This window comes from Cryptotermes secundus, unplaced genomic scaffold (assembly GCF_002891405.2).
Source record: "Cryptotermes secundus unplaced genomic scaffold, Csec_1.0 scaffold1601, whole genome shotgun sequence".
Classification (NCBI taxonomy): domain Eukaryota; kingdom Metazoa; phylum Arthropoda; class Insecta; order Blattodea; family Kalotermitidae; genus Cryptotermes; species Cryptotermes secundus.
This window is the reverse complement of record NW_019727802.1, coordinates 51297-51516: the sequence shown is the minus strand read 5'-3', so window position 1 is coordinate 51516 and position 220 is coordinate 51297.

Genomic DNA, 220 nt, shown 5'->3' with positions numbered 1-220 from the left:
GTCAAAACCAGGCCATTCCTTTGGTAAGGCACTGGCGTATGGTATAGAAAATTGGTTGTTAAAAAACATGTTTTTTTTTGTGCAAAAAATTAAGAAATTTGTGCATGTAGGAAGCAAGTCGTATTATATGAGGAAGGTGAAGGTGTCTTTTGTCAATAGAAATTGAAAAGTGAATAAATAAGCATGATTTTACTGCAGCTATAAACCAAGTCGTATAATA